The sequence below is a fragment of the Gymnoscopelus microlampas genome, assembly GCF_963454915.1.
Source record: "Gymnoscopelus microlampas genome assembly, chromosome: 3".
NCBI classification, from domain to species: domain Eukaryota; kingdom Metazoa; phylum Chordata; class Actinopteri; order Myctophiformes; family Myctophidae; genus Gymnoscopelus; species Gymnoscopelus microlampas.
This window is the reverse complement of record NC_139940.1, coordinates 34,450,034-34,462,983: the sequence shown is the minus strand read 5'-3', so window position 1 is coordinate 34,462,983 and position 12,950 is coordinate 34,450,034. Positions and strand designations below refer to the sequence as shown.

The 12,950-nt window shown below is 42.2% G+C and overlaps 1 protein-coding gene across 1 annotated transcript in view; it reads left to right on the top strand.

The window, feature by feature from the left end:
• The window catches only part of LOC311042768 (eukaryotic translation initiation factor 3 subunit H), a 59,469-nt gene that overhangs the window by 18,254 nt on the left and 28,265 nt on the right, over positions 1 to 12,950 (top strand). The window lies entirely within an intron of this gene.

Below are 12,950 nucleotides of genomic sequence, written 5' to 3'. Positions count from 1 at the left end.
TTTTCCAACTGAAGCCTAGTTGTGGAGATTGTTAGTGTGTTGAAAAGAGTGAGAAATTGGGGCTGTATGTTTATGACAAAAATTATTATCCTGATTATTTTAGCTAAATATTGTATTCCCAATTATTAATCAGTGTTGTTGATTACACTTACTTGATAATGCCACTGTTGGTCGTTATGTTTCTCTGTGTCACATCTTCGGTGAAATAGCTTGCAGTGGTCTCTGTGACTTAATTGTACTTGTGTGAGCCTGGTAGAATGGGAAATGGTTGGATTGTACAATGTTCTGCTTACTGATCCTGGTGTGATCATAAGGAGACATGAGGAGACAAGACGAGGAGACATGGTGAGGGCAAGGTGCATCTGCTGATCAAATAATGTTTGAATTAATTGCCAAGTTTCATGATAACTATATCCTCCATTTTCGATTACTTTCAATTAATTGTACAGCTCTAGGAGAGATGGTTAACGTGAGAGAGAAATGCAGGTAGACCGTAGCATCAGCCACATACTCCACTGGCCTTTCTCCTTTTGCTCACTTAAACTGATTTATTAATGACGCTTGACACCTCCACTGAATATTCCCTTGCCTGAGTTTTTAGTGGATTGCACTCTCCCTCCTTTTCCCTACTCTCTGCCCCCCCCCCCCTCCCCTTTGTGACATCCTTAACTCTTTCACTTCCAGACTTATTTCTGGCTCCGTGCACCCACTGCCAGCGATTTTTCGATTTTCTTACCTTTTGAAGTAGTCACAGAATATTTATCTCCAGTATGATTGATCCCCTGGTGGTTGCTAATCACAGAGGGTTTCACTGAGGAGCCGAGATACAAGATTTTCACTATTTTTATACACCACCATTGTACAACGAAGTATAATAGGGATAAGTGGTTAATCAGAGTAATCGATTTAGTTGATTATTAAAAATCTATTAGAATCTTTTCTTGTCGATTTGTTGATATGTAAGAAAACTTATACATTAAAAAACCTTGCTTCTCAATTATTCGGTTATTAGTTGGTTATTGGTTCTAGATATCTGTTTCGATATATTTTCGATACATTTCCGAGTTTACTTCGGACTGTGCTTGGATCAGAGCTAATGCTCACCTGTACTCAGCAGTTAAAATCCTACTCAGACTACTGTAGGTCGTGAGACTGAAAGATTACATATGACCGTAAGACTTGAAACATTGAATGTTATTTAATCTTTGAGAGCTATTTAATGAATCAAGAAGCAGGAGCCTTGTCTTTTCCAAGATGGCATGCACATACGTGAGACACAATCGCATGCACATACGAGAGACACGCTCACACACAATCACTTCAATGGCCATGCAGCCCTCTCACAGACAAAGTAACTTAGTCATGACATGCAATGCAACTTGTGCTTAGCCAGGGGACAAAAGTAGAGAACAGACAGGGCTGATTACATCAGCGTGTGCCTCCTGTGGGGTCTCCGAGGTTAGCTTTTGATTTTTTGGGGAGGCTTTAATTGTTGACTGTGGCAGGCATCTCCATGTCGGGTTAATTGAAGTCAGGGGGATTAAAAACACTCTGCCATGATCTCTCTCCTTCTAGCTGTAAAGACACTAACCATTGAGTATGCGTCTCGTGTGAGGTCACTTTGTACCTCTGGGCACACTCGTACACACGTGTGGATACCAGGCGTATTTATTAATTACATTTTTTTTTATTCACCTCGCTACCTTTTGTGATAATGGCATCCCCGGGGTTAGCTCTTAAATAGATCACTGTACCTGTCCCAAAGAGGGAAATTGATTGCCTCCCTGTTTTTCCTCAGCCTCCCTCAGTGAGGCTAATTAGAAATCACTTGGCAGCTCAGCTCAAAGGGATACATAGGAACATAAAAAGATATCGCTATTTATTTTGGTGGCGTGGGATGGCGGAGAAAAACATCCCTCTTTTCAAAACATGGCATTTCCTGCTCCCAATGTCTCTTTCCTCTCTCTTCATGTCTTTTCTCTCTGTCTCTCTCAGCCTCCTTCTCGCTCTCTCTCTCCCTCTCTCGTTCTCTCTCATCTCTTTCTGTCTGTGGTTGGGATCTGAAGCTGGCTGACTGTGAGCAGTGGGCTGGGAGCAGGCCGAGCGCTGCTTTTGAACGCTGGCTTGGCATCATAAATCAGAGTGCGGGTCCCCTGGGTGCCGCCACCACTGCCATCAGCTCCACTGTTTTATTCATCTGCTCCTTTGTCTCATCACCGACTGTAGCCCACACTAAAGCAGGACGGGGTTCAGGGGCGATCAGAATACGTTAACGTAGTCCACTACTAATCCAGGTAAGCCAGAAGGGAAGGGGGGCTGTGGGGTGGGCGTGGGGGGGTTGAAAAGAAAGCTGTGGGTCAGGAAAGTGGAAGTGGGTCGTAACGTAAGTGAAAAGGTAGATTCCTCTTTGAGGTCTGAGGCAGAGAGATATGTAGGAGTTAGAGATGCGGTTAAAAAGATTGAGAGAGCGGCTGAGAGAGGGCAGAAAGCTGAACCTTGAGAGAGGGAGAGAGGCGGGGGTTGATGTAGAGGAGTAAAAGGAAGCAGGGAGACGCAGACTGAGGGACCCCCCCCCCCCACACAAAAAAAAGAAGCAGAAACTGGAGTGAGATAGCAAGAAAGGGGAACGATGTAAAGGCTGAGGGAAGACAAGTGACAGGGAGAGAGCGTGTCAGAGAGAAGAGAGATCACTGAGGCCATTTCATGCCCAGTTATGTCCTTAACGCAGTATGCTGCCTCTCACAGTCTTTCAAACATGTCACGTCGCGTGCATGCTGGTTTTTAATTCGATTGTTATGGCTGCTTTTATGAAATGGGGAATTGGGGAAACAGCCTGCCTACTGCCTTTATTTTTTTTTATTGCGGAGTGAATGTGACAGCTCTCATAGCCTAATGGCACCGCAGAAATACTGTAGTTGCAACACCATGTGTATTGCCTAATAAGTGCCCCAAGTCATATCTATACCCCTAGCTAGCAATGTATGAAGCATGTGCTCTGCACATGAGGAATGACTGAGAAGAAGGGTTTTTTCCCCTTCTATTTCCTCCCTTGAGAACAAGAAATGACACACTCATGGCTGTTATGGCTGTGTGTGTGTGTGTGTGTGTGTGTGTGTGTGTGTGTGTGAGCGTGCCAGCTCAGTACTGCAGATTTTAGCTGTCATTCTAACATTGTGGGTGTGAGTACAGTAGTCTCAATCCCTTAACCCATTCAATCCGGGAACGCATATGTCATTTTAGTTTATTTGGCTTTTCAAAATAGCAGATATACAAGCTCATAGCGCGGCACCAAGTGCCACACTACGACACTACGAGCTTGTAGATCTGCTATTTTTGGGGGGAAAAAGGACATTTTTGCAAATCTATGAATATATATTCTACAAATGTCTTCTAAATCTTACAGTTTTTTGAAAAAAATTATGTTGCTATATCAGTGGTTGCCAAACAAAAATATGTCAAGGACCCCCAAAATGATATGTATTTCACCGCGGACCCCCATCTTAAACTATTTTGGTCCAGGACCCAGAAACCCAGAAGCAAAGATTTGAGTTAAAGACTTTCGCTTAAAAGAAAAAAAATATATATATATCAAAAATAGCAGTGCACTCGGTGCCGTGCTATGAACTTGTATATCTGCTATTTTTGAAAAATGTTGAACATTTGTGCAAATCTTTGAATAGATATTTTTTAAAGCGAACATTTAACTTGTATATCTGCTATTTTTTATATCTGCTATTTTTTAATAGCCAAAGTATATAAAGTGTTTATACAGATGCGTTCCCGGTTTGAATGGGTTAACCACATGAACCATAGTGTCCCCATTCTGGGGCAAACATTCGGTGAAAATTGATTTCTACAAGATATAGATATCTACAAGCTTTTGTTGCGAAGTGCCATGAGCTTGAGGATCAGTTATTTTGGGCAAAGATGTATTTGGTGCAGAGGAAAGAGGGGACCTAGTCTAGATCCCCTGGGGGACACTGGTCAACAAAGTTTATAGAAGTTAAGTGGTTAAAGGTAGGGTAAGTGTCGTGATATTTCTTTGTTAAAATAAGTGTTAAATATCTCTATATTCTGATAATACTCATTGCTATAGAGTGTTTCTTCAGTAACAGTAGTCTCCTTGTCTCTCCAGCTCTTTGGTAAAAAAATCTTCAGGACGGGATGCCAATTTTATCCAATCAGGAGCGAGAACTCACTCAGGATACAGGATGAATGAGTGAATTTGGAAGTGATGACTCAAAGAAATAAGCAGACACAATTGGAACTGTAACACTATAAAATTTAAGCTGATGAATGCGTACTCTCTCCTGATGGCCTGAATATTTGCAACCCACCTGAAAATGTATGTTCTGTTTATTAAAGACATGGAGACCCCTATTACTGAACAAACACTCGATAGCAATTATTACTGTCAGAAATATAGTGCGTTAACCATTACAAAACGTCTGCTAAATGACTGTAATGTAATGTAATGTAAAAAAACAACAACAACACAAAATATCACTTACTCTATCTTTTAAGCTCTCTGAAGAGAAATGAGGACACGGTTGTCATATTGCTCAAGGTCAGCTGGTAGAGGTATGGTTGGATGTCTGGTCCTCCGGTCATGGCACTCTGTCTGTCCGTCCGCTCGTCTGCCGGAAGGAGGCAGCAGTGATAAATGTGCGCGTTGTGGGGAAATAAATGGTGGTATCGGTCTGGTCCTGGGTGTCTGGAGAGACGCAGGGGCTAATTTTCTGCAGGAACACTATAATGGGAAGTGTGAGTTTGAGTGTGTGAGAACGCGATTGTTGTGTGCGAGTGTGCACGTTCCGTGGACCATGTTCCACCTGGCAATGTGGATTAGGTGCAATTAATCTTAGTTAGGCGAGCCCTGCGGAGAGCTGCCTGACATGTGCGCGAGCACGCACAGTCGCACACACAGGCTTGCATGCCATGCACACACTTGTACACAGCTCTTCCATACCTTACACAAACACACAGGTAGATGGCTGAGAAATAGTCTAGCTATAAGCGGCTGGATTGTGTACATAACACACTGTGACGAGTTCACCATATGCACATCTGACGAGCCTGCTTGTCACAGACTTTGCTATCGTAATGGAAATGGGGAGTTTGTGGATGGGAAATGGGAACGTGTATATGTGTGTGTGCACACGCCTGTGCATGCACGTGCAGGTGCATGATGAGGTAGAGCGCCCGTGCTCGAATGAATTACACGGAATGAAGTGTGGGATTGTGTTGGTGTTGTGGTATGCATTTCTCAGCAGTTTCTCGCCTCTTTACACACACATACATATGGATACTCTTAGATCTCATCTGTAGCATAGCCACTAGGGATGTGCATGACTGATTGATTATTCTACTGCGATTATTAAAGATTATTCGATTATTTGACCACGCACCATCAAATGATTTTCATAAATAAAGACGGTAGCATGTGCATATTTTACATTATTGTAACCAAACCATTAAGAAAACAAAAGCTTCAACAGTGAATTTATTCTGGTATTCTCATGAAATTTAGCCTAATGTAGCTTAGGCTACATTAGGCTAACATGCATGACAATGCTAATGCAGAACAGAAAAATGATTACACCCATACTAGACATACTCTAAAATGTGTGTACTATGGGCACGTTTGGGATGACAGTATAGCCTTTGCTAATAAATAAATAAATACAAAATAAATTAATCATATTTTTAATAATAGTTTTATCCTCAAAAATGATTATTCGAATTCTAGATTATTCTGACCCATCCCTAATAGCCACTTAGCAGATCATTTTCATTGATGCAAGACGTGGACGCTTCTCGCCATCTACCTCCGTCGGTCCCTCACTCTCTCTTTTCCATCTGCTTGCTTTCCAGTGCTCTTTCCACCCTCTTATAGATAATGCACCCCGGCCTCTTTCTCAGGGAGGTGATTTCCTTTAGTCTTACTCCAGACAGTCTTTTGTAAGACACTCATTTCCAAGGCATGCAGAGGAGTTTTTTGACCTGAACTACCTGACCTCTGTTCGAGTAGGCAACATGAATCCTCCAGCCCGATAAAAGTCTATTTTACAGCGGCGAGACTAATGCACCGTCTCTCGGTTTTCACCAGCGTTATATATATTTTTTGTCTCTACCCCTTTCTTTCTGCCTCGGTTGTTTTTCTAACATTCTCTCTTTGCCCTCGCGTCTCCTCAGTCATCCTTTCTCTTTCAAACCAGCTCTTTTCCCTCCCTCCCTCCCTCCGTCTCGTCATGCTCTCCCATTCTTGATCTGGTGCTTGTCGTTTTCTCTCACCGTTTAAGTGAGTGATGAAGAAGGCTGAAGGTACTATATGTATGCCAGCTTTTCTCTCTCTTTCTCTCTCTCTCTCCCCCCTCATCTCACTCTCTTATGAATCTAATGATGATGAGTGGCACTATTCCATGGCTCTGGTGAGTGCTGTGCTAATATCTGTGCACTAATTGACACTGTCTGTTTTGTGTGTGTGTGTGTGTGTGTGTGTGTGTGTGCGTGTGCGTGTGCGTGCAAAGGGGGTTAGATGGGGTTTGTGTGTTTGCTTAATTTTAATCTGACTTTAGTCTTCCCTCCCTCCTTCACCGCACACTCTGAATTTGGACTTAATGACGTACACACAAATGCATGCACGTGCACAACCTTTTGCATGCTTCACAGACAGCCACGCGAGTTCTTCAAGGGCGCAGAAAAGTGTGGTTCTCCCTTGAGAAAAGTATTGCTCAGGGGACCCAGACCCCCATCTTACTGTGCAACAATAGCTGCACCGAATCAGCACTTTTACAGTGCGTGTATTCGTTGTGTGCCGGTCTGTCTTTTTGTGTGTCCGTCTGTCCATTGTCTGAGTGAGCTTCTTCTGCTCACTCAAAAACAGTGTCTTCCGGGGGCCTAATGGACATGTTGTATTGTAGTCAATAAAACATTGACGGATGCACTTGGACACATCATCAGTGTTGTTACCTGGAGTCACTGGGTGTTTCGGGTCTTGCAACAGACACCCTCCTCCAGGCGACCTGGCCGAGGCTGATCAGACCCTGGCCTGTGTCCAAGTGGCATGCTACTGCCCCTACTGTCTCTTTAGGGGAGGTAAGAGACGGTGCTAATTTGGGGTTAGGGTTAGCCTGACGCTAGCCAGACCGACTACGCAGATCCATGCATGCTGCATTTACAACCTGCAACATGCATGGATCCACACCATCGGTCCAACCAATGCCAGGCCAGGAAAGTTGAGATGTTGCAGTTGTTGGCGACATGAGGAGTATAGCATCAGTGGGACAAATGTTTTTTTTTTTTTTCAAGTCATGATCTTCTACAACCGTTTAATATTTTCTGTACCGGTTTAGCACCGTTATTGGATAAAATCCAAATGATACTCAGTAGTAGTAAGTAGTAGCTTGTAATCTTAAAGCAGGTTCCAGCTGTGTAATATGTCAGCTGCCTCCTTTCATTGCTTTACGGGGAAAAAGTAACATTTAAATGATAGTATTAATTGGCCAAAATTCGTAGTGCCGGTTAATGGTTAATTATTAATATTACTACTATAACACATTTAAGAATGAATTTACTGTTTTTTTATTATTCATATGAATAAGGCTTTTAGAGAAAGTTTTGTTGTTGAAGTTATTGCTCCTCTCCTTGAGAAAATAAACCTTTGCCTTTTGTCCTTTCCATAATATTGAATGCATTGTCGCAGACTCGCAACTGTTTACCCAGATCCATTTATGCCAAAAGGACAACAATTATTGAAAATGATGTCTTAAAAATATAATGCCATCAAAGGCAAAAGCAGCCCCTTTTCATAATGCATGAATGAACAAGCTGGCTTTTTTGGAGACAAATGTGCTTTCCAGGGAGCCAGTGACCTGTAATGTGCTGAGAGGACTCAATTGAGAGCACACATGCTATTATTCCCTTTTATTGCTCTTTCCTATTCATCAAACACAAGAAGAGAGGGAGAGGCCAAAGGAAGATGTGCTAAATAGAAACGTGGAGATGGAGAGGAGTGATATTATCCGCTGTTGTGTCAGTGGAACAAAAGAGTCCAGGTGAGATTAGAAGTTGGCCAGCTATCTTCTTGAATATGGGAAGTAGGACCGCCAATGCTTCTCAACGTTGGATATTATATTTAGCTACCCAACAGAACAGAAGTTTTCTTGATGGGATATCAGATGCCTGCAACACCTGGACTCGAAATGGCCCTTAACTTGAAGATGCAAAATGTTTCTCCTTGTAACATTTTCTTAAGTGTATCTCCTCCCCCCTTAGACATTTATATGGCCTTTATTGTGTACTTTATTCTTTATTTCTACAAAGTGGTCACAATAGTCTTCCTGCCGTCTACGTACTGCTTTGAGTGAGACCGGGTTACATGGCCATGGGATTGTCTGAATTTCCTATGCGATTGACATATTTGTGCTTCGAGATTCCCTTTCAGTTTCATCTCAGCACATACAGAAAAACACATCGGTATTGTCGTTGTTTCTTTTTTTTGCGGCCTCTTTTTTAGTTTTCTTAGTTTTTTTTCTTTTCTTTTAGTTTCTGATGCATTCCAGGTGCCAAGCCAGGTGTTTGTGGTGCTGTTTTCTAGACATTCTTTTTATCTTAACAGCGTGGCTCTGCAAGAGGCTAACCATCTATGAGAGGGTGGTTCTGTGTTTCTGGATCTAATCTCGCAAACCGCTGGACCGGTCAGCACCAAACCTTGTATGCACACTTAAGTCAATGTGACTGTGTGATCATGCTGAAACCTTGCCCACATTTGGAGTCATACGTCACAGACTGTCGTCCCAGGCTGGCCACATGAAGTCTGAGATCAACATTGGAGTTATGCTGTTCCTCTGTAGATCCTGAGATCCACATTAATTGGATTTTTGGATTTCATGTCATTTCTGCGTAATGGTTTTACAGTAACGGTGCGAGAGAAACGGAGATGACTTGCAAGTATAGAGCCTTGGGTCTGATTCGAACCTGGGAAAACTGCGGGAAGGATTGAGAGCCTTATTTATGTTCTTCCAGACCTTTATAAATGTTAAGTTCTACTTGGCCCCCCTCCCTTAAAGACCCCCATAAAGTTCCCACTGTGAACTGAAGATGTACTTTTCTGTGGGAGTTTCTTTGTCTGGTTCACAGTCACACAACTCTGTGGGGAATAAAACCCTCTGACAGCTGGGTAGGCTATATTCTCTGTGCCAGCTCATAGACAACCAGCTAAACTGTGTGGATAGGACAAGGAGAAGGTGCCTTTTGATTGATTGCAGATCTAAATATTGATTACCGTCACTGTTTTTCTCAGCTTGTAAGTATTTTTGAAATGTCAAGATAAGGAGACTTTGCTGTCGTCATAGAGAACAGGCTATATATACCGTATATAAATGTGCGTGTGCAGACACAATACACACACGTGTGCAGACGCACTACACACACGTGTGCAGACACACACACAAAGTACACGTATATGTGTGTATAGTATGTGGCATATTGATAAACTGTTTTGATATTTTTGTTCCCCCATGTTTTCCCCCTACTGTTGTTCAGGGGAGGGTGTACGTTACTTTACCCCTGATTTAGCCGGACATCCCAGAACGGGTGTTTTTCATAATGGTGGTGTTTTGAAGCCAAATATCAATATTTCAGAGATGTAATCAGCTCTGTGAAGACATGAAACTGCAGCTTATTTAGATGTGCTAGGTAAAAAGTTATGTTTGCAGCTAAAACAAAAACATCTGCCTTCCTATAATGCATAGCGGAGGAGGAGAGGAAACAAGGAGCATGACTCAAAATGTCGACATAATGTAGTCTGTTAGTTTTTGCAAAAGGAGTGAGAGGCCTTCTGACCTCATTTAAAAGTATTCATATTTGCTATTCCGAACCCAGGGATGTCCAGACTCCAGAGCTTACCAGAGGGCAGTTGGAATAAAGAAAACAAAGATTTTGAGGTGCTTGCCTTGTGGCTCAGCCATTTAGTGGCATTTATGCTTTTTTGAGTCGCGAGGACTCAAGTTAAAATCAAACTAATTAGGTAATGGTGCATTTGGTTCCATTTGTACACTCAGAGTTAGACCTGTAAGGGTCCATAAGTAAACCAGAGGGTCCCTGGACCTCACTTTGAGAAACACTACAATGATATGTATGTAGATGATTGAATTTGTGTTTATGAAAAATTTGAATGAAGGCCAAAATTATAAATAATATATTTTAAAAGATATAGGAATCATTAAGGAATCAGACAGTTAAAAGAGAATTGTTAAGGAACCGGAATGGTTAAAATCCTAAAGGATCCTAAACCTAGACGTTTATGACTTCTGAGTAGGAAAAATCGGCAATGATCAGCAACTCAGGACTTTAGCATAAACACACGAAGCAACACAGGGATATGAAAGCTTATAGGGGACTATATTAAGAAATGATTATGGAACCTTGAAAATGTAATTCCACAATAGCATTATAATTGTCCACATATGTACTGTAGGCGTTATTTGAATAAAGAATTGAATGAAAATGCAATAACGACATTTCCATTTTCATATACTCATGTGGGCGTTGGAAAAGCTGCTTGACATTTATAATATATAGTAGTGACACAATTGTGGGTATTGTAGGTAGTTATTATACTCAACTTTATTTTAATGTATTTATTCACACAGTAATTTGAATGGATTCACAACAGCGATAATCACCAGGTGATCATCACCTGAACACATTTAGAGAAACTGCCCGGTCAAATGATATGTATGACACCCCCATCGCTCTAGGTAGCGGCTGTTGAACCAAGGGGCCATTACCACTTTGTTGCTCCATTGCTTCTTCTCTCCTCTTGTATTGTCCTCTCCCTCTCTCACCTGCTCTCTTTCTATCATTCAATATACTCTCTCTCTCTCTAAGACACACTCTTGCTTTGTCTTTCTTTCGCTCACAGACACGTGCGTGCCGTGCGTGTGTGCGTGCACGCACACAATCAAGTGGCACCGACGGAATGGGCAGACTCATTCCCTGTCTGGCCCTGGGGCTCAGATTGATTGATAGGAAAGGCAGCAGGTTCGGCAGAAATGACTGAGGAATAGCAAGCGGCGGCGGCGGCGGCCGCTCCCTCCACCAGGCCTTGATGATATTGTTGAATTGGCTATTCTCTGGCTAATGCCGCTGTTCTGTCCGCAGAGTATTACTGGCTGTGTTGCTGGCCCTTTGAACGGGTGCGTTGTTATTTATTCCATTAAGACCGGGAACGCATTTGTGTCATTAAGATTTCTTTGGCTATTTCGAAAATAGCAGATGTACAATCAGTGGTTCTCAAACCTTTTCATGTCAAGGACCCCCAAAATTATATGTATTGCTTGCTCAGGGTGGGACTGTCGGGTCTCTTCTCTACATGTAAAGTGTCTTGAGACAACTTGTTGTGATTTGACTTTAATAAAAGCTGCCGGCCCCATCAAAAATATGTTGTTCCAGGGATCCCCAGAAGCAAAGATTTGAGTTAAAAATGTTTTTTTTTAAATTAATATATTCAGAGATGTGCACAAATGTTCAAGATTTAAAAAAAATCTCATAGCTTAGATCTGCTATTTTTGATTAGCCAAAGTATAAAATAATGGTTATAGCGCAAATCTAAAACGACACAGATGCTTTCCCGGATTGAATGGGTTAAGGGAAAAAGAAACTATTTATTTTTTTAAAGAAATGTTGCATAAGCCCTCCACACCACTCTGGACCCAGAGGGACGGTAGCAGCATGGTAGAACATATGTAAGTAGGGGACCCATCACTAAATGGTACCGGTATTATGGGTGCTGCCAACCGGTAATGTAGAAAAGCAAATCAGAGGTAACTTACCCTGTCATGCTGTTAGCTCTGTGCTGGCTTTGATTTGCTAGCTAGTGCATCATCATCTGCCCTTGTACTTAAAATATTCACTGGTACTGTGCTGGCATGCACTCATACTGTCTCACTTGCTCTTCATCTCTCTTTCTCTCCCTCTTGTTTGCTCTCGAACATACACACACATATACAAGGTTTAAACCCCTTTCATCCGGTACAACAGCTTTGAGCAGCTTCCCAGGAGCTGTTGGGCGTCTAAATGCTGAACAGCCTCATGTTGTAGCTATTGATGTGAAGTGGAGCATCGCTCATTCTGTTACAGGGTTGGAAAGTAACAGCGTTAAATTACACAGTAAATGCAACTGTAATTAATTGATATATACAGTCACAAAGAAAAATGTGGTCATTACAAAGGGTTACTCAAATATCTTCCAAGACCATTATAGTGAAATAAAAAACAATACTTCCATGCACCAGGCCTATAACGACATGCCGGCAAAAGCCAGGGAAACGTATATGTGGGCAGCAAAGACTTCAAGCAGGTAGCTGTAACATAGAACTTTGAGTAATAGATACTTGACAGTAATCAACTTCTTTTTTTATGTAATTTATTTAATTTGAACTTATCTTTACCCTAATTGTATTCCACACTAGAAGTTAGAAGTTCGGGCCGCTACGAGGCCCGAACGTCTAGCGTGACGCGTCGTTCACTTTGCAGTGCCACCTTACAGGCACCTCACAGTGTGAGAGAGAGTTTTGTGCTCTCCTAAATCCACGGCAGGCTTGGCGTTGTGTCCATATGTCCATATTCGGGACGACCGTCTCATCGTGATGTCAGATTACGTCACACTGGCGTGATGTCAGATTACGTCACACTGGCTACATACAACGTTACAACGTACATACTGACAACCGACATGGCGCAGGATTCAAATTGTATATATATAGATGTGGCTCCTTTTAGTAATTATGTATTACGTTGCTGTGTTTCACAAGCTGCTCAAACCTCATTGCCCCTATCCTATATTAAAATTGACTTAAGTGTAGACGGACAGACCTCGTCGTCACGTTCATGTCACCATGACTCAGTCATAACCATATAAGGAGTTCCCACAAATCAGTCAGCTC